At 41.1% G+C, this 22084-nt stretch overlaps 1 protein-coding gene and 1 long non-coding RNA gene across 2 annotated transcripts in view; one reads left to right on the top strand and one right to left on the bottom strand.

Annotated features, from left to right (window-relative positions):
• Nucleotides 1–22084, top strand: part of CPA6 (carboxypeptidase A6) — a 306670-nt gene that overhangs the window by 113048 nt on the left and 171538 nt on the right. The window lies entirely within an intron of this gene.
• On the bottom strand, nt 143–21614 carry LOC144579706 (uncharacterized). The gene is made up of 3 exons (XR_013527876.1): nt 16895–21614; nt 1518–1760; nt 143–1417 (listed from the first exon to the last, which is right to left on the bottom strand). It is a non-coding gene; the product is annotated as an uncharacterized LOC144579706 (long non-coding RNA).

Raw genomic sequence — 22084 nt, 5'->3', positions numbered from 1 at the left:
ACCCAAGAAACTAAAGGCTAAGGAGATAACTTGAAAAGATTTTATTTATGTATTTATTTATTTTGAGACAGAGTCTCACTCTGTTGCCCAGACTGGAGTGCAGTGGCGTGATCTCGGCTCACTGCAACCTCCACCTCCCAGGTTCAAGCTATTCTCCTGCCTCAGCCTCCTGAGTAGCTGGAACTACGGGAATGTGCAACCATGCCCAGCTAATTGTTTTGTTATTTTTAGTAGAGACAGGATTTCACAATGTTGGCCAGGCTGGTCTCGAACTCCTGACCTCGTGATCCACCCACCTCGGCCTCCCAAAGTGCTGGTATTACAGGTGTGAGCCAGTTGAAAGAGCTTTTAAAAGGTAGTGAAGGCTACTCAAAATTTTTCTGACTGTGTGCCACACTTTGGGAGGCTGAGACAGGCAGATCCCTTGAGCCCCCCAGCCTGGGCAACATGGTGAAACCCCATCTCTACAAAAAATATAAAAATTTAATCAGATGTGTTGTCACATGCCTGTAGTCCCAAATACTAGAGAGGCTGAAATGGGAGGATCACTTGAGCCTGGGAGGTTGCAGTGTGCTCTAGTGTCTCTTTTTTTAAGACAGGGCCTCACTCTGTTGCCGTGCTCTCTAGCCTGAGCAACAGAGGAAGACCCTGTCTCAAAAAAAAACAAATTTTCTGTCTGACACATCTATTTATTACCCATCTCCAAGGTAGAATGTGAATTTTACAAGAGAATTTGTCTATTTTTTGTTCATCGATGTATTCCCAGTTAGTGTCTGGAATATCCTGGAAGTTCAATACATGATTTTGTTGTTATTTTTCCTTAATGAATGAATGAATGAATTTCCAGTTTTCCAGAGCTTCTCTTTTTCTTCTTGAATCTTCCTACCAATCATCTAGGCACTTTCCTCTTAATTAAAGCTTTAAGCAGAAGTGGGTTGAGGAAAATTAAAGCCAGAAATTCAAGTTAATTAGTTTTGCTATGTTTCAGTGGGTCTAATAAGAAAATTTTCTTGGCAAAGGTTGAAGGCTCCGATTATTCAATCTTTCATGAACTTTATGGATTTTAGAGTTGGAGCATTTCTCTAACTTCATGAGTGTATATAATTGAGTGTTAGCTTTTACCTAAAAGTTATGATGAGAAGTATAGTGATTGGTTCTTTTCCATGCCTACCAAAATACAAGCAAGTCCAAAAACTATGTGATGGTTTAGGCTTAGTGCTACCTAAAGTAGTGTAAGGGAATGAGGGAGGAAGGAGATATTGTAGCTTCTGGAGATATTTGTAATTAATGAACTTTTGGTCTTTTATTTATGGTTTGATTTTTCTCTTTGACATCTTCCCCCTCAAATCTTGAATTTATTTGCAAATGACGTCTTGAACATTGAGTTGATTCCCTATCTTCTTCTCATTCCCAGCCCCTACACAAACAGTATTGAGTTCAAGTATCGTGTCTCATTACAAGGGCCCAGGGTGAGGATGCAGGACCCATCCCCAAGTTGTGGCTGTTTTATGCAATACCTGAGAGTCAGCGCTCACTGGGCGTTTCTTAAACCTCCTTTTCTTCTCACAGGAATCTGCTTTTAGGAGGCTATAGTTAACCTCTTCTGGTCACATATAGACATAAATCCCACGATGTCCTTTTCAGTAGTTGTAGCTGAACATTTTCTGGATGGTCCACCAGGAACTTAATAGTTGCAAAGAAGCAAAGCAAGTTTTGAGTGGAAGTTTCCATCTCCACTGAAACTGTATTTTCATATGCCACTAAAAAAATAAAATAGCCACTTTTCACTTTGGAGTCCAGTGTTTTAGGGAACAGACATTCTGAATCAAATATTGGAACAAAATATTTCTCAAAGGATATTTCTACCATTTGTGAATCTATTTACACATTAGGCCTGACAAAGTAATGAACTTGCACTGTTCAGTTTGTGATGGTCACTTACCATTATCAAAAGCAATAAAATCACATTTGTGAGGACTGCAGGGATTACTTATAAGCTCTCAGAAACCATCATAGATGGAACCAAAAGCTATAACCGTAAATAGAGCTGCTGGCACTGATGACCACACATTTACATTGGGCCCTTTTTGGTAAGCATTTAAAGAAAATCATTCCTACAAACCGTTTTCATTTAGTCCTCAAGGAAAAGTAGTCACCTGGGGGAGAAAATGGTTTGGATGTAAGGGAGCTTAGGGGACAAGTGAGAGAAGAGAGGGATAGGGATCTGGTGAGGAAAGAGGGAGCAGAGTGAAGGGAAGAAAGAAGCTTAATATTAAGATACCAACTGTGCTCTACTGATTCTACTCCACACGAAGTCACACCCAGCTCCTCTCAGCCACTGTGAGTCAGTCACAGGGCTACATGCTTCTGTAAATTGCTCATTTTAACAATCCTGTGAAGCGAGTGTATTGTCATTGCTGTTTTACAGATGAAGAAACTGAGAGAGACAGAGTTAAGTAACTTGGCCAGGCCATAGTATGGGATTGGAACATGTATCTCATCAGTGTCAAGCCCTCTAGGACCCAAATGAGGCCTGCCTCTAGCCTTAGTCAGTTTATTCTAATTATCTTCACAATGGAGAGGATTGAGGCCAAGTCTGCAAGGCAGTGGAGCCTAGACTCAGAATGTGAGCATTATCATACTCTCATTTACTTAACCCTAGAGTCAGGGGTCACCAAGACCATGCCCACCTTCAATGAGTTGCAGAAGGACTCACCCAACTCAGCATATAGTCTTACTCACAGCTATGATTGGTCACAGCAAAATGATATAAAGCAAAATCATCAAAGGGAAAAAGGAGTATGGGGTGAAGTCCAGGGGAAACAAGGTACAAGCTTCCAAGAGGCCTCTTCCAACAGAGTCACACAGGATGTTCTCAATTCCATCAGTAACAAGTTGTGACAATAAACATACAGTGTTGTCTACCAAGGAAACTCATTAAAGACTCAGTGCCCAAGGTTTTTATTGGGGTGAAGTTATGTAGCTACCCTCTGCCTAGCACATACCAAAATTCCAGACTCCCAGAAGAAGAGTGAGTGTTCAGCCTGCACTGTATTATTATTTGCACAATCTAAGCATGTTGAGTCCCTTTTTTCCTTTTTTCTTTTTCTTTTTTTTTTTTTTTTTTTTTGAGACAGAGCCTCACTCTGTCACCAGGCAGGTGCAGTGGCATGATCTCAGTTCACTGCAACCTCTGCTTCCTGGGTTCAAGAGATCCTCCTGCCTCAGCCTCCCAAGTAGCTGAGACTATAGGCACACGCTACCACACTCAACTAATTTTTATATTTTAGAGACATCAGTAGAAATGGAGTTTCACCATGTTGGCCAGGATGGTCTCAATCTCCTGATCTCATGATCCACCCACCTTGGCCTCTCAAAGTACTAGGAATTCAGGCATGAGCCACTGTGCCCGGCAGAGTCACTCATTAGTTAGGGTGGTGGTAACCTCCCTGAAATTCACCTATCCAATTTTACCAGCCAAGGGCCAATTTTACAAGCAGGCCTTTCTAAAGATAGTATTTTTCAGCCCTGTTCTGTTAAATCTTTTCTGCACATTTCTTCATTTTCTTTCACTAAAGAAGTAGTTATCAGATTGAAGTTGGAGGTATTGAGTTCAGATAAATTTCTATCTAAAAGCATCATGTTACCTTGATGTCATTTTAAATTCGAATGATTTCACCAAGCAAACCATTTGTACTATGGAAAGCAGCAATTCTGGCCAGGCAGAGAAAGCAGCCTGCAGAGAAAAAAAGATGATGACTGTCTGTCATATTCTGCCCTGTGGAGCTGATGGGACAGAATTATGGGCATTTCTAACAGCTTCTTTGCATTCCCTGTGCATTTCGTCTAGAAGGGAAGGAGGGTTTGCCAGGAGACCTTTAGTTGTCTTCCTTCTCTAAATCACATGTGATAGAATTCTAAGCCCAAAGATTTCTATCCCCCCTAGTATACATGCCCTGAATAATCACTCCCTTGAGGATGAGGAGGGGCCTGTGAATATGATGGGATAGCTATTCCTTTGATGATGGTACATTATATGGCAGAAGGGAAATGACATAAGGCAGACCTGACCTAATCAGGTGAGTGCTTTAAAAACAGAGTTTCTTCCAGCTGTTCATAGAAGAGGCCAGAGAAGTGCTCCTGCTGGTCTCAAGACAGCAGTTCACAAACTGGTACATTGTGAACTATCCATGGGAGCCATGTGGCAAGGAATTCCAATGGCCCCTAGGAAGTGAGAATGGTTTTAAGCTGATAGGCAACAAGGAAATGAACACATCAGTCCTCCAACCACAAGGAACTGGATTCTGCCACATAAGCCTGGAAGAGGCAGCCCAGTGGACACTGTTATAGGACCACCAGGTTCGATGCCCATTGTGCAGTAACATACCAATACACTGAAACAAGTTGCAGCAGAGAAATGGGTTAATAATTGTAGGGCAGCCGCACAAGGAGATGAAAGGAAACCTCACATCTGCCTCCTTAAAGAGCTTGGGTTGGGGTCTAAACAAGTGATGGGCTAAAGAGTTGGGATCACAGATTGAGAATTGAGAAGTGAAGTCATGGGATACGGAGATGAAAACACTGCATTTCCTACTTTACAGTGCTGAGTCGGTTTCTTGGTGGAGGTCTTCAGACTGGTTGGTGTCAGCTGTTCTGCTGGAATTCAAGATCTGAAAAACACTTTAAGCAATTCTTGGGCAGAAAGGTTCGGTGCCAGAGAGTTCATCTATAGGAACAATGGAGGAGCAGGTGGTCAGTGTGCTATGTGGCTCTCAGTTAGTTAGCAGCTGCAGGGACTTTGGTAGAAGTACACCAGTCTACCCTGGTCCATGCCTAACTATAATTTTGCCTAAAGCCTGGCTTGTAATTCTCATGAGGGCTGTTTTAACAACTTGATTTTTAGCCCATTGATACCTGAAGAGAGAATTCAGCCAGCCATATCGGGACTTCTGACCTACAGAACTGTGAGATGATAAATAGGTATTGTTTTAAGCTGCTAAGCTTGTGGTAATCTATTCTGCAGAAGGAGAAAACTCACACACACACAGTGAAATAACAACCTATATCTTGGCCTTTGGCTCTCAGATTCATATGTGAATCTTTGTTAATTTTCCTGATCTCACTAACTGTAACCAAGCATCTTAGGGAAAGTGAAAAGTAATTGGACTACTTGCATAGGCTATAGATTCACAATGTCTTCTCTGAAACATGAACAAATGCAAATGCATGTGCAATGTTGAACAGAATCCGAGAAGAGACAGTCAAAGCAGAGTTAATTAGACATAGAACTGCTGTTACAAAGCTGGTTACTTTCCTAATTAAATTTTATGGTTTTGCTGAAGAATTAAAACAAAGTTAAACAGAAAACCATGCCCCCAGAGAACTGGATTGAGAAAGCACCAACCAATTAAATTGTTAATTAAAAGCATAACCACGATTTAAATAAATTTATGATGGAAAGGGAACAGTCTGCAGGTAAGTAAATTAAAGTCCCAACACCACATTCTGCCTACATCTCTTTGCAAATTCTTTGTACTCTGAAGGAACAGATAATGGCTTTATGTAGGATCACAAAGTTTCCATTATAAAATTGACACACTCTTGTAGAAAGAACAGTTAGTGACTTTTCTGTTTCTAATTTCCTCATCAGAGAGCTGTAGGATAGGAAATTGTTCTATTTGTCCAAAAGTTTGTAATTTTTTTCAAACTGAAACCCAACCTCAGAAATATTAGTTGGTTTGTTAAGTGTCATTGAATGACACGTCAAAAGTCATAAAATCACATGGGGAAAACTAAACTTGCTAGGAGGAAGGCTTCATCTCTCTTCCCTTGCTTTGTATGAGAAATGTGCTGCTGCTGTCCCACGTGTGGCCTCCCTCCCTCACACCTCAGTACTGTGCTATAGTTGACTACTGTCTTCTCTAATCCTCCTTGGTGTACTCCCAAGTCATACACCAGAACCTACAGGAACTCTGGAACACCTATGATTGTGAGAGTTTATAAACTCAAACATCCAACCGGACAGTTTAATCAATTAGAAAACTTAATGAGGAGGAAATGGGTGGTAGGAATCATGCTGTGAAAATTATTCATTCTCAATTTAATTGAAATCTGATAGTGCAATCATAGGATTCCTTCATCATGGTTATGCTAGGCAGAATTCTAGGATGGCCCCCAAGGCTCTTGGCCCTGGTACGTACACATCTTCTCTCCTGAAACTCTAATCTAGGTATCACTGTAAAAGGATTTTGCAGATGTAATTAGGGTTCCAAATCAGTTAACCCCAAAACAAGGAGATTGCCCAGGTGGGTCTGACCTAATCAAACGAGACCTTTAAAATCAGAATTACCTCCCTCTGGTTGCAGAAGAGGCACTCAGACTACTCACTTTTGCTAGCCTGGAAAAATAAGCATCCATGCAATGAACTTCCCTGTAGCAAGAAATTGTGGGTGGCCTCTAGATGTTGAGAACTGTCTAAAGCCTAATAAAAGGAAAATGGAGGCCTCGGTCCTACAGTCACAAGCAAATAAATTTGACTGGCCATGAGAATGTAAGCACATCTAAGCCCCAAGTGAGACTATGGCCCAACTGACATCTTGCTTTCAGCCCAGTGACACCCCAAGCCAAGAATTCACACCTGACCAGACTTCCGACATACAGAAATAACAAAGTAATAAAACTGAGCTGCAAACTGTGGTAATTTAGCTGAAGATACACAGAAGCGTTATAAATGATACTTCATGACAGGTAAAAGTAAAGAAGGGACCAAGAATTTGGCCTGTCAGTATGTTTTGGGTAGGAAATTACAATTCCACTTTTTGTTAAAGGTTTTGTAATGAAAGAACATTAACTTTTACTTTCTGTGACATGATTTTTAAAAGAGAGAAAAAGCTGCTTATTATTCAGGCAGATGTCCAAATGCAGTTATGGGTTAAATTTCAGGAATGTAATTTTCAAGTCATGGCTAGCATTTTTCTCCCTCTATATACATCTTGATAATCAATAAACTTAATAATGAAAACATATTAAGAAAATATAGTATGTTCTATAAAAGAGAAATGCATTAGAAACACTCTTTCAAAAGGAAAAAACCCTCTACCATGTTATGATGATGATGATATACCCCAGTGATCCTTTATTTAATTTACCCAACTGAGTTGACATGACCTTGGGCTTATGCCTTAGTATTTTAAGCTGTTTGTGTTTTCTATTTTAAGAATTTCTAAGTTTTGACATTCAATCTATTTTGAGACCAGTTTTTAAACATTAAAAGGAATTGCTCTTGCCGGATGTAGTAATGGCCATTCCTAAGAGGACAGCTGAAGGTTGGGTAGTCTTTTTCTTTGATTGTATTTTAGGTTCTGGGGTACATGTGCAGATCATGCAGGATTGTTGCATGGGTACACACATGGCAATGTGGTTTGCTGCCTCCATCCCCCCATCACCTACATCTGGCATTTCTCCCCATGTTATCCCTCCCTGACCTCCCACCCCACCCCACTGTCCCTCCCTTGGCCTCTCCCAACAGACCCCAGAGTGTGATGCTCCCCTCCCTGTGTCCATATGTTCTCATTGTTCATCACCCACCTATGAGTGAGAACATTTTTCCTGAAAACTTACAAATATTGGAGGGAATCATTTGTGCTTTGCTAAATGAATCTAACCATTTCCACTTCTAAAGGACGTTAACCTGTGATCAAAGAATAGATGAAGTTTCTTTTTCAAGGGCAAGAATGGCACTTCTTGGTGACTGGGAGGTTTTCTATCAAGTGTGCAGACCATACTTTGGTGCCATTTCTTGGACCAACATCTCCAAAGACAAAAGTTTAATTGAATATTCTTTTGATTAATGTTTCCTGTTTTCAACCATTTCATTTTTCTATCTGTATATACTTGCAGAAATTTCCCCTGTCTTGCTTGGTTTTAGAGGTCAGTGTTGCTGAGAAGTGTGGAACCTGGACCCCACATCCCTTTTGGAGAACTGCGCCATTGTCCTGGTCACTGGCATCAGAGCACAACCATATAAATGAGTATCGATAAGCTAAAAGAATTTGCTAACATCATTCAAATTCATTTATTAAGTATTCAGCCATGTGAGATCTTGTACAGGGTGAATATGGAAAGCAGTTAGTATGGTGCTTAGGATTAAGACCCCTGGAGACATAATGTCACTGTTCAATTGTGTTCTTTGCCTACTTCACATTAGCTGCAAGAACATCCAATTGGGAAGTCAACAGGGTTTTTATTCAGTGACCAAAGAATGGAGAAGTGGAGCTCATGCTCCAAAGGCACCCTCTTCCTGGAATCATGGGAGTTTTAGAGAGTTGGACACAAGCCTGGGGAAGTACCTAGGCATGTACTGGATGGAGATCCAAACACAGGCACAGTTGATGAACATGTTTCTACACACAGTGCAATTAGACAAAATAAGGACAACTTTCTCTTAGGGGAAAGATTTTTAGCATTATAATGATATGTTAATGACTTAAAGGTAACTGGAGGTCACCTGCTCTGGGCTGCACCAGTTTCGTGTGGGTCTGAATTGTCTTGGTTATTCAGCAGGGGATCCCAAGGGGTCTACTAATGGCATCTAGACCATCTGGTTTCTTTAAACAGCTGTGCCTATAAACAGACCTAAAAAAAAAGTTTTCCCACTGTCTAGTTGGGGCCGTCCTGGTGACAGTACTTCTTGGGTTCATATCCAGACTCTTCCATGTACCGATCAAATGGTAGAATTCCCTGATCCCACTCACAGAAGGTGTGATGGGTGTGTCTCACCTCTTCAATCAGCCCACTGCTCAAACCCCTTGTGGTAGGGGGAGCATGCAGACAGGCAAGTGCTGAGGCCAGTGTGAGCACTTTGGGCTCCAGCCCACGGTAGTGTCTAGGAGTTACAAAGCTCTTTCAGCTTTGCCATCTGCAGACAGCATAAGTGTTAACCAGCTCAGTGGACACTCTGCCTTTCACAAGGGCAGAGGGCTAATGTGACACTTTTCTGTATCCTGAGCTCTTGCCCAGCATCTGGGAAAAATAGGGTCACACATGGGCTTGAAGGATGAATGTGAGGTTTTATTGAGTGGTGGAGGTGGCTTTCAGTGGGATGGATAGGGAGCTGGAGTAGGCCCGACTCTTCTCCGACCACCCCTAGTCAAACTCCTCTTGGCGTTCAGATGTTCCTCCTCTTCTTTCTCTGCTGCATTGTTCTGCCATCTGTCTGCTAGTCTGCTGGCTTGCTGGTCTGCTTCTGAAGCCTGGGGTTCAGGGTTTATATGGGTGCAGGATAGAGCACATAGTGGGCCAAAAGGCAACTTTTGGGGCACAAAAACAGGAATGCCTGATCTCATTTAGGGCCATGAGTATCCCAGCTTAAGGGTGGGGCCTTTGCCTGGGAACTGCTCTCTTCTACCCACTATTTTCTGGTCTGCTGTCCGTATCACTAGTTGTATGAATGTCAGCAAGTTACCTAATTTCTAAGTGCTTCCATTTCCTGATCTGTAAAGTAGGGAAACACAGAAAGAGTCAATCATTTCCACATTTGCACCAACCTGCAGCTGGCATGTACAGATATATCTTTACATACACTGTAGCAATTTGTCCACAAACTGTGTCTCCTTTACCAGATTGTGAATTCCCTGATAGAAGGATGAATTACCATTCTTCTTTGTGTAGAACTGATGTCTGACTCATCTTGGTTTCCCTAGTGCCTGGCAATAGTAAGCACCCAACAAATACTTCTTGCATGAATGAGCATATGTAGTCCATTTATCCATTTATTTGTCTGTAATTATAATACGAACAACACTAACTTGGATTCTCATCAGGAACATGCATAATTTAATATATTTTCAACAAGATAAAAAAATAAAGGGTAGGTGTAAATAAAAACTATTGTAAAATGATGGAGTAAGTGGGTATCAAGAAATAGGCAAGGGTATGAGGTAGGGGAAATTATCAATTTCCTCAAGTACTAAGGAAGTATTATGGAGGAAGTAGGATTTATTTTATTTTTTTTTTTTACACAGAAGCAAAGCAATGTTATACTTCTTTTTTCTGAGACAGTCTCACACTGTCACCCAGGCTGGAGCACAGTGGTGTGATCACGGTTCACTGCAGCCTTGACTTCTTGTGCTCACTTGATCTTTCCACCTCAGCTTCCTGCGTAGCTGGGAGCACGGGTGTACATGCCACCATTTTTTTTTCTTTTGTAGAAATGGGATTTCACATGTTGCCCAGGCTGGTCTCAAACTCCTGGGCTCAAACAATACTCCCACCTTGGCTTCCCAAAGTGCTGAACAGCCACAGAGAAGCACTCTATATTTCTTCCATTATGTTAGCAAACACACAGAAGGACAGCTTAAAAATAGATTACTATACCCATATGTCAGAATTACCTCTGGAGGTTTTTTAAAAATCTTTAAGTCTAGATCTGACGCTTGGAGAAAGCTGCAAAGGGGGTCAGGACCTGAGTATTTCTAATAAGCTCTGAGGGCAGCTCTGAGGTTCCCTTCTGGTTGAATCACTGACTTTAGGTTGACTGGGGTACTTTGGTCTTTCTGGGGCCATTTTTGGGGGTTGTGGGAAGCTTTTCTTGCAGATTTACTAGGAGTGGTGAAGAACTTGGCCTCCGGCTTTTTAGGAGTCTGTCTCACATCTTTTTTCCCTAGCGAAGGATTCTTTTTCCTTCACTGCCTCTTCTTTGATTTTTGGCTTCTTCCATGGGCCTTTCCCTAGGGTCTCAGACTCTGCAGCTTTTGGGGTCTCAGATGCTGAAAAGGCCTTTCTTTTCTTCCCACAAGGTGTGCTGGGTGGAAGTAAGATTTATGCTTGATGATAAACGTGTTAGAGAACTATCTTTAATATCTGCAGTCTTCCATTAGAGCCTCACCTAACCTTAAGATTTTTGTCCTTGGGTGTTGACTAACTCAATGAATACAGCAATACTGATTATCAGAAACATTTGAATTTGAAAGTCAGAGCTCAGGTGTTCTGCCTCGGAGTCAATTTGTGGTTTTGTATAATCAAAAACATCTGTATCTCTTTAAGCCGCTGGCATACTTGATTAGCAAACCCATTCCTTTCTAATAACCTAAAAACAGCTATTAGGGATGCATATGTGGCAAAACTTTGTGCCCTAAAAAAATGCAGAGCAGCTTTTGCATATTCATCAGCCATAACCTCAAAGACTGCTTGATTAAAGAAGTTTCCTGGTTTTCCACCATTTTGTTTTTCTAACTGTATAAATGTGGAATGATTAAAGTTCCCATGGTCCCACAAATACATCTCTTAGAATTTTTGCTGATAATTGGGTTTGCTTTGAGGCTACCTGATTATCGGTGTTTCTTCTACTCTCTCACATTCCAGTTACATTTTGAATATGGACTACGATGTGGGCTAAGAATCAGCATCATATTATTGAGAAAGGAGAAGGTACAGAGAGCATGGAGCATAAGGGAAAAGAGATGGACCCAGTACAAGGGTTGTGATCTTTGAGAAGTTGCACCATAAGCCTTGTTTACTCCCTTAGAGAGATGGTACTGGGGGCACAGGCAGAAGATGCCTCTGTGTTACAGGACCAGGCTGAGCCTTTTGATAATAGAGATACTTCGCCTTTTGAGCATATGGAAGAAGCAAACTTTGGGCTTTAAGACAAGGAGAAAATAGGTGGGAGGATAAACATTGGAATGGCAGGATATACTTTTCTTTCTTCCTTCCCTTCTTCCATATCCCTCTGTACCCTAAAACTTCAGCCACCATATCCCAGGCCATATGTAGACAGTCCATTCATTTTGTTAATGAATTTGTATTGTGCAACCAAGATCAGTCAAGGTCCAGTCAGGAGACAAAAACCACACCAATAATTTGAACAGAAAATTTTTAATATAAAGTTATATTAGCTAGTAAATGGTAATTAATTACTAAAAGCATAAGATAGGAATATAAATGCAGAGAACAACTACTACTCTTTGGAATAAGGAAGATTGTCCAAGGAAAAGAATGAGAACTTGGTGGAGTCTCCTCCCCTCCATTGGAAGGGTGAGACTCAGGACTCCTTGGAATCCATGGACCACAAAGTGAGAAATTTGCTGGGTTGCCAGCAGGCTAAGGCTGGTCTCTTGCTTTGGTATCAACAAAACTTGCCAGAAAGACACTGGGCCTTCCACATGGCACCAGATGCCATGTCATAGGAAAGGAAAAAAGCATATCAGAACTAGGAAAAAATTTCCTTCCTTCCCAGTGTCTTGCAAAGCCCTCTCTTGGCAAAGCCTAACATTGACCAGCTATCGAAGGATAAATATTTATGGAATCTAGCTTGAGTTTCACAAGGCAAGACAAAAAGAAGGTAGATCTGGAATTGAGAGGCAGTTGGGGAAGCTGGAATTTTGCCATGGGCAAACATGGTTCCCTTCATAATGTTATCTGACAATGGTACCTGGAATAATACCTTCGCTGGCCCCAGAGGTATGGTGATGAGCAAGATAAAGTAAAGTTTTTGTTGTCACTAACCCTCCCATCTAAAGTGGAATACAGAGAAGTGAATAGATGAGGCTGGGCATGGTGTAATGCCTCACGCCTGTAAACCCTCATACCTGTAATCCCAGCCCTTTTGGAAAGTGAGCGGATCACCTGAGGTGAAGAGTTCAAGGCCAGCCTGGCCAACATGGCAAAACCCTGTCTCTACTAAAAATACAAAAAATTAGCCAGGCATAGTGGTGTGTGCCTGTAATCTCAGCTACTAGGGAAGCTGAGGCAGGAGAATCACTTGAACCTGGGAGGCAGAGGTTGTAGTGAGCCAACCTTGCACCACTGTACTCCAACCCACGCAATAGAGCAAGACTCCAACCAGGTGGGGGAGGCAGAAGAAGTGAAAAGGCCATGGCCAAGATAGGTGGGTTAAGGGATAAGATAAAATCCTTCTACCTACCAAAAAAAAAGGAAGGGATTTATAATAACAATCATATGCTACGATGTGCTAAGTACTCTGCTAAATGCCAAATGTATATTGTTTAATGTAATCTTCATAATTTAAAGAGAGATTGGCATTATTATCCCAATTTTATGGATGAAAAATATTAAACTACTGTTTTTCCACTCTGCAGAAGACTTTTCCAACTGAGTTCCTTTCTAACATGACTTAGCAAGAAGTTTCACCTGAAATGTTGATCAAGCTCAAAAAATGTTTCTGTTGAGATTTGGTGGCCAGCTGATAGTGAGAAAGGTCACCGGAAATGTACATGTGCTAAGGAAGGGAGTCTGGATGGGGAAGCTGGAATTTTGCCATGGACAAAGATGGTTCCCTTCACAATGTTATCTGAAAATGTGAATGGCCCTGGGAAGTCAGCCATCTCTCCTGTCACCTCCAGCAACCTGCTTAGCTTTCTTATTTCTGCCTTGATTAATAATGTGTTGAGCCATCTAAGCATGCTTCATCTTAGGCTATTTAGATAATTGACAGCAAACATTAAAAAGTCATAGAATAATATGAATAATTGAGGAGGTGCTGAGAGACTCGAGGGGAAATGGTAACAATGAGTATGAAATTTATTTTTCTCATGCACATACTTTTTTTTTTTTTTCTTAAAGAGAAAGAGTTTCGGTCTGTCACTCAAGCTGGAGTCTGGAATGCATTGGCGCGATTATAGCTCATTGCAGCCTCTGACTCCTGGGTCAAGCCATCCTCCTAAGTAGCTGGAACTACAGGAACATACCATCACACCCAGATAGTTTTTTTAAAAAATGTTTGTAGAGTCAGAGTCTTTCTGTGTTGCCCAGGTTACTCTCAAACTCCTGGGCTCAGGCAATCTTCCTGCCTCAGCCTTCTGAAGCCCTGGGATTACAGGCATGAGCCACTGTGACTGGCCCAAGCATGATTTTTGGAGTTTTTGGGGTTTTTTTTTTTTTTTGAGACTGAGTCTTGCTCTGTCACCCAGGCTGGAGTGCAGTGGTACAATGTTGGCTCGCTGCAACCTCCGTCTCCCGGGTCCAAGTGATTCTCCTGTCTCAGCCTCCCAAGTAGCGGGGATTACAGGCCCACATCACCACGCCCAGCTATGTTTTGTATTTTTAGTAGAGATGGGGTTTCACCATATTGGCCAGGCTGGTCTTGAACCACTTTCCTCAAGTGATCTACCTGCCTTGGCCTCCCAAGGTGCTGGGATTATAGGCATGAGCCACCATATCTAGCCAGTATTTCTATTTTAACAAATCTAAAACTGACTCTACATATCACAGATCTAATTGTTTATCATAAGTGTTTGAAAATACTGGGGAGAACAATTGATAGATTATAAATAAAATACAACAGTGTGTCTGAAATAGCAAAATCTCTCAGAGTTATCTAATTTCTTTCAGAAGCTTAAGGCCCTTATGAATCAAGAGACTGCATGGACAAGGTTGGTCAAGAAAAGTTATACATAATCAGTGTTTACTTTCACAAAGTACTTAGTGTATTGTTTATATACTTAAGGACTTAGTATATTGTTTAGCATAATTTATTCTTTAATAACTTGTACAAATAAGTTCTATATCACACAACCATAAGTGGATTCAGTTTTAGGTCAGAAAAATAAGAAACATGAGCCGTAAAAGTTAATTCTCCTAATATTTAGCTTCCTTTCCATCATCAAATCCCTGAATAATGTTCTCTACAGAATGTCCATGAAGTGGGAAGGTGGCACCAGTGGATATTAAGTGAGCAGTTATTTGAGGGTGTTGTAATGAGGATCCCAGGTAACTTTAATAAAACAGTAGAAGATTCAGAACCACGGAAATGAAGGCTATCTCAAGTACAAATACAAAGTGATGCTTGTAAACATTTAGACTACGAGCCACACAGAAGGGAAGAATCAAAGAACAGTGCAGTGAGAGTCTAGGATGAACAGATAGCGTAGAGTGACACATCTACAAGCTGGCATACCCATTGGGATGTGAGGGCTCTGGGCTTTCAGGGCTTTTTCAAGTGGTCTTTATATAGCAGACTATTAGTAACTCAACAAAATTCTGTCTTCTTTTCCACCTGGGTGCTGTATTTCACAACCTTCCGTGCAGTTACTTAAGTGTGGCCATAAAACTAAGCATAACCAATGGAATGGAGATAGGATAATTCCCTTGGCCCCTTCATGGGACCCCTCACAAAGAGGGTGGCTCATTTACTCAACCACCATGCACTCAAACCCCTTACAGGAGGGAGAGCATGCAGGTGAGCTGGGGTGAGCACTGTTGGGCTCCGGCCCCATGGCAGTGTCTAGGGGTGTTAAAACGCTCCTTTAGCTTTGCTATTCATGGACAGCTAAGTGTTAACCAACTCAGTGGAGAGTCAGGGTGACAGCTTTTTACACCCTGCCCTCTTGGTACCTGGGTCCTTGTCCAGCTTCCAGGAAGAATCAGTTCACACAGACTTGAAGGATGATGAATGCAGGAATTGAATGATGGAGGTGGCTCTCAGTGAGATGGATTGGGAGCTGGAAAGGGAATGGAGCAGGAAGATGATCTCCCCCTAGAGTTTGGCCATCCTGTGACTGATCTCCTCCATGACCATTCCCCTGCCAAACTCCTCTCAATGTTCAGATTCTCCACTTCTTTTGTTTGCTATGATGCTCTGCTGCTCTCCTGCTCATGGAGCCTGGGGTTTGGGCTTTATATAGACACAGGATGGGGGCATGGCAGGCCAAAAGGCAACATTTCAGCATGAAAACAGGAATACCTGTTCTCCTTTAGGGCCATGGGTCCAGAATTGAGTGGGGAGCCCTTGCCAAGGACCCTACCTTCCTGCCTCGTGTCTGTATCAGAATGTACACAAAAGTAATGTGGGTTTTTTCTCAGAGGAGACTTTAAAGAATGAAAGTTATTCGTCCATTCCTTCCTTCCTCTTCTGCAGCCTGGATAACAGTAAAAACAGGACCCAAGAGGATGAAAAAGCCAGACATGGAAAATTTCTGGATCCCCAAATCATTCCATAGAGGAAAGCTGTCCACTCACAAGAAACAACCACCTTTGTCTGTTATGTAACCAAGAAATACGTATCTCTTATATTTGAGTCATATTGTTTTTAAGCATCACCACAACTAGTAGAAAAAATCGTACACTGAAGAGGAGTACTATCTTAACAGAAGTGAAAATAGTGTATAGCATGAGCTTAGCAATTGAGTAATAGATAGAGGAACATAGATATCACAGTGTGGAAGGAAAGAGACCAGTGTGACATTGTGATGAACATTTGATAAAGCTGTCAGTTAAACTTGGAAGATAAAGCAAGTGCCTATTGATCCTACAGCTCTAAGGAAAGTAGTTGGAAATACCTGGGACTTTGGGGTATCTTGGTCCTTCTCACTCATAGAAAGGTATTACAAGAGCTGAAGTCAGGAAGAAATGGACCAGTTTACAAGCAGAAACAAAAAGGAATCTGGGGTCTGAAAGGACAGGAAAATCAGCCTGATTCTAGATCCTAAGCACACACAAAAAAAGACTAAAGATTTCAAGCAAGGATGACCCATTAAGATCTCTCAGGTTTGTAAAGGGGCTTAGACTAAGGGACTTACTTTTCTACCTTTCCATCCCAGCCTATTTTGTCAGATGCCTTCACAGTAGCTTCCATTCAGTTGAAGAGAGGAGGGAAAACATGGGGGCCAGGAAGCAAAAAAATAATAATAATAAAACAGTTTTGAGAATTATACCTAGGAAAGTACTTAGATTGCGGTTACTTAATGAAACTTCCAAGGAGAAAATAAACCAGATGCCCACATAGATTCTGAAACGTGGCCCAAAATATCACAGACCTGGCCAAAATATAAAATAAAAAATTGCCACATAAAGCATTATACAACTATCAAAACCTCAAACTTGAACAAACCAGAATCTGACTGCAAAAGGTGCTTGCCTCCAACGAGTGCATACTCACTGATATCCACTTGAGGTGTAGCCAGGAAGAATAATGGGCAAAGGAGAACCTCCTAGAGAAAACCAGAGAACAGGACAGTTAGTTCCAGAGATACCAGAGAGCAGATACTGGGTCCAACCAAGAACGTTTCCTCACTGCCAAAGCAGGGAGTCCTTGCCATGCCCATGGAGATAGGTCTCATCATGACCCGAGGCACAGGATGCATGATCACATACCTCCACATTCCTCCTGTTCCAAAAGGGAGATGTTACTGTGGATATCCTGTCTCTACCAAGCACCACACATGGTAAAAAGGAGGGTGCTGGGGGCAGGCAATCTGCTTTTTAGTTTGTACATCTTAGAGCCTAAAGAGCCATACCTGGACCTACTGGAGAAAATTACTACTGAAGGGACTTTGGGTGGTCCCCTCAAGCAAATATATAGTGACTAAAAGAGCATAGGGACTAGTCATCAAAAATTGAATTCTTCTATGCCAAGACCTGGTGATGGCTCGGTGTTCCTTGCCATTGCCTCTCAGCAAACAACATATACTCCATCACACATATCTCAAGACCTTTTCCCAACACTTCTGGGCCCACACTCCATAGCCATTCTTACGGGTAGAAGTGACCCTGTGTGTAAGAGCAGACAGTGAAGAGGAAGCAGAAGTGATGGCCCTATAGGCCAAGACTGTATAACCTTACTTCCTGTCCACTGGCTGTGCACGACTATGACAAAGCCTTGGGGCATAGTGGATCTGCAAATTAAACAAGACCTGGTCTTCAAATCACCACATGGGGCAAAATCATCCACCAGCAAGGAATATCTGCCTCCGAAACTAGGGAAAAGTATTGAGTTTGAGTTGATATACATTCTGTTGTACATATCTGTTGCCGTAGCTGGTGTAACTTTAATAGAACCAGTATCTCTAAAACTGACCCTGTCTCTGGGACTCCTGGCCATAAGCCTTGTGGATCCACTGCCTATCACAGATCAATAGATCCTCACATCCATGGGTTCCGTATCCATATATTCAAACAACCATGGATGGAAAACATGCCCCAAAAAAATCAATACAGTAACACAAAAATATAAATCTTTTAAAATAACAGCTACTTACATAGCATTTACATTGTACTAGGCATTATAAGTAATCTAGAGATGTTTTAAGGTATACAGGATAATGTATATAGATTATATGCAAATACTAGGCCATTTTGTATCAGGAACTTGAGCATTTTCAAATTTTGGTGTCCGTGGGGGTCCTGGAACCAATCCCCCTTTGATACCAAGGAATGACTGCAGTTTACATTTTAGAAAATCTAATGCAGACTAAGAACTTAACAAGCATACTCATTCCACAAACAGATCTAAATGGAATACTCTATGTTGGGCATTGCATGAATAACACATGGTATTGTGAGGACACAACTGTGAGTAGAAACTGGATTTTCAGATAAGGAGCTCCAAGAGATGTATTAGGTCATTCAGGAAAAAAAAAAAAATCACCCAGCCAGGAGGGGTAGCTCATACCTAATCCCAGCACTTTGGGAGGCTGAGGAGGGTAGATCACCTGAGGTCAGGAATTTGAGAGCAGCCTGGCCAACATGGTGAAACCTCATCTCTACTAAAAAATACAAAAAAATTAGCCTTGCATGGTGGTGGGCATCTGTAATCCCAGCTACTCAGCTGAGGCAGCAGAATTGCTTGAACCCAAGAGGTGGAGGTTTCAGTGAGCCAAGACTGCACCATTGCACTCCAGCCTGGGCAAAAAGAATGAAACTTCGTCTCAAAAACAACGAAACAAATAAAAACAAAAACAACGCAAAGTTGTTAGAACCTCTACAGGTTTTTCTCTAATCTCCAAATATGTCCTATGTTTCCTAGTCTCTGAGCCTTGTAGAAACAAATTCCACAAATGTTTATTAAAGGACTCTGTGCTAGGCACTGTTCTAGAAGCTGAGGGCTACAGCAGGAAACACAACCAACAATCCCTATCCTCAAGAAACTTCATCTTATAGTAGAGGGAGATTAACAAACATAAATAAAAAGTATAGCATATCGGATGGTCATAGCTGTAGGGAAAAGTAAAGCAAAGAAAAAGGTGAGGGATGCAGAATGTAATTTTAAACGGAATGAATGGTCAGAGAAGACATCACTGAAAAGGTGGCATTTGAGCAAAGGTCTGAAGGAGGTGAGGCTGAACTGTTACTGTCACACCTTTGGGAATAACCACCCCTTCCTTATCTACCAGGCAGAAGGGCCAGTCTCAGGCACTAGCTCATCAGATAGCTTTTGCTAACTTCCACAACCAGATGTGTTCCTTCTCTTTTTCAAGCCCTTGGAGATCTTTGTTATTCTCTTATATAGTCTGTTCTCAGATTCTGGTTTCCTTATGGAAACACATGTTCTCATTCCCTCTAATGTTTTGAGGGACAACAAACCAATTTGACTAGGATAACCCAAGGTTAATAAGTTGTAGCTCTATTTACCTTAACCCCACACAACCTTTATCACCAGCTGACATATTTTGAAATTAACAATTGACATTTTCTTTTTTTTTTTCCCTTGGATAAGGTAAATGTGGATGGCAATTTCAATCATTGACATTTGGAAGCAGTTGAGGCAGACAGCATTTTTAGCCCTATTTTGCAGAGGAGTGAGTACATACTCAGAGAGTTTAATGAGCCTGAGATCAAATAATATGTAGGTGGTAGAGCTGGACTGGAACCCAGATGCTTAATTTAAAACAACATCAACAATAACAACAACTTTTTACTTAAATAGAGCATACACATGACTAACTGCATGCAGTATATTATAAACGTGACTTCACATAGTATGTGCTTGTGTAACCAGCACCTGGGAGGCTCCCCACTAGGGTCCTGCCAGCCCCGCACTGCTCTCTACTCGGGTATCCACTGTCCTGACTTCTGTCATCATGGATTGTTTTTGTCTTTTCTTTAACTTTATTTTATGTATTTATTTTTTTGAGAAAGAGTCTGCTGCACAGGCCAAAGTGCAGTGGGGCCATCTTTGCTCACCACAACCTCCACCTCCCAGGTTCAAACGACTTTTCTGCCTCAATCTCCTGAGCAGCTGGGATTACAGGTGTAGGCCACCACTCCTGGCTAATTTTTGTATTTTAAGTGGAGACGGAGTTTTGTCTTGTTGGCTTGGCTGGTCTTGAACTCCTGGCCTCAAGTGATCCATCTTCCTCAGCCTCCCAAAGTGCTGGGATTATAGGTGTGAGCCACCATGCCTGGTCCTTTTCTTTGAACTTTAAATGTATCACAAAGTTTATACTTTGTATGTGTTGAGTTTTTTCACTCATTATGCTTGGAGGATTCATCCATGTTGCTGTGTATAGGAGTGTGTTCTTTTTCATTGCTGTATAGTATTCTGTTGTGTGACTATGCCACCATTTATTTGCACATTCAGCCATGACAGGCATTTGGTCATACAAAGTCTACATCTTTTTTTTTTTTTTTTGAGAGAAGGAAAGAAAAAAAGAGTGAAGGAGAGGAAGAAAGAGGAAAAAAAAGAGGGAGAGAGAATGGAAATGTTGCTTTATTCTAAAAAAATGGGTATTAATAATGGCCAATCAATATTTCATTTAAACCTATGAGTAGGTGTGATGTGGTATTGACAAGAATGTATATTTTGTGTATTTAAAATGGAGAGCTCTATAAATATTTATTAAGTTTACTTGTTCCAGATCTGAGTTCGAGTCCTGGATATCCCTGTTAATTTTCTGTCTTATGGGGTCTAAGTCTCTATGTATCTGGGTGTTAGGATCATTAGCTCTTATTGTTGCATTGATCCCTTTACCACTATATCTTTGTGGTATAGTGGACAATTGACATTTTCTCAACATCATTTCACCCTTTCCAGTCAAATTACTGTTCACACACCCTTTCCACATAGAAATTCTGCCTTCATATCTCATATACAAATGAAACTTTAAAAAAAAAGATGTAAGCTTTTTAATCAGAAGGACAAAAAGTGTTAATCACACCATAGAGACCTATGAGAGAGATTGGAGGCAAAAGCAAAGCAAAACCAAACTATTGGAGAACTGCAGTTTCAGTTTGATCTGGGCTTAGTAAAGAGAACTTTTGGAAATAACCTAGCACTGAGTGATTCAGTGTTTTGAATCTAATTTGATTGGGTACTTTTTCAGACTATCTTGCCAAATATGTACTACCACAACCCCAAGTGATCATAAAGGAAAGCTTAGCAAATAATGATGATAAGTCTGAGAGTTCCCGATACTGTTCAAAGAATCCAGTTATCTATATCTATCATCAACATTTTTTCAACAAAAATCTATGGCAATGCTTTAGGTACTATGAGTTTAACTTAGTAGCCATTTTAAACTTGTAGATCCTTTCTTCCTTTTAATAATATTCTTCATTCCTCTTAGAAAATCATAATTCTGAAAGAAGCATAATAAAGTACAGATCTCTTTGGGCCAGGCGTGGTGGCTCATGCCTGTAATTCCAGCACTTTGGGAGGCCGAGGTGGGTAGATCATGAGGTCAAGAGATCAAGACCATCCTGGTCAACATGGTGAAACTCCGTCTCTACTAAAAATACAAAAATTAGCTGGGCATGGTGGCACGTGCCTGTAGTCCCAGCTACTTGGGAGGCTGAGGCAGGAGAATTTTGCTTGAACCCAGGAGGCAGAGGTTGCAGTGAGCTGAGATCATGCCATTGCACTCCAGCCTGGGTAACAAGAGCGAAACTCTGTCTCAAAAAAAAAAATTAAAAATAAAAAAAATAAAGTACAGATCTCTTTAAAGAATAAATGTGTTTGTAATTTAATGAGATGTTAAATACATTTCTATATGTTTCACTTCAAAGAATTTTGTGAAAAACAAAAAGTTTAAAATTAAAACAGTTTGGAACAAACCATGCATCCATGTCCACTTGGGAGGTAAAGAGTACATGTGTGTTACTGAAAGCTGAAAGTAGCTTCCTGTACTTTATTTGGATACATTTCAGGAATGTAATTCTTATACCATATAGAAGGATTATTCATAAAAACAAAATGACCTGTGGAACCAAAAGCATTTTCTTTAAGGATATACAAGTAACGGGCCAGATTGAACCTCAAAAATAGGAACTTATTTCTCTTTAGTATGGCCACAGAAAAATCATTTTTGTCACACTTTGTTTCTTGTTTATAATGAGACCATTGGCTTTGGAG

Source organism: Callithrix jacchus, chromosome 16, assembly GCF_049354715.1.
Source record: "Callithrix jacchus isolate 240 chromosome 16, calJac240_pri, whole genome shotgun sequence".
Classification (NCBI taxonomy): domain Eukaryota; kingdom Metazoa; phylum Chordata; class Mammalia; order Primates; family Cebidae; genus Callithrix; species Callithrix jacchus.
This window is presented reverse-complemented; position numbering and strand designations above follow the sequence as displayed.